Genomic DNA, 375 nt, shown 5'->3' on the forward strand with positions numbered 1-375 from the left:
TTCCTTCCTTCATTTCCCTACCGATAAAGGGAATTGAATGTGCAGAAATTCATAACAAACATCATATATATAACAGCGATGAAAATGTCACGCTTGTGTTATGATACGCTCTGAAAACATATGTGTATATATAACAGCTAGAAAAATGCAACTTTGTGTTATATTAATTCCTGGTGTTTGCGAGCCCTAGAATTCATGGGTTCGGAGGGTGTGAAGTTCTCGGCTCTGAACTTGGCAATTGACGGCGTTGGTCGGGGAAAGGCGCAGCGGCGTGACACGTGCCGAAGGTGGCGTCGGTTGCAGAGTTGACGCAGCGTGATTGGCTGCCGGGGGAGTTGGGGGGGGGGTTAAAAGTGAGTATGAGGGAAACGGAAA

Source organism: Penaeus monodon, chromosome 34 (genome assembly GCF_015228065.2).
Source record: "Penaeus monodon isolate SGIC_2016 chromosome 34, NSTDA_Pmon_1, whole genome shotgun sequence".
NCBI lineage: Eukaryota > Metazoa > Arthropoda > Malacostraca > Decapoda > Penaeidae > Penaeus > Penaeus monodon.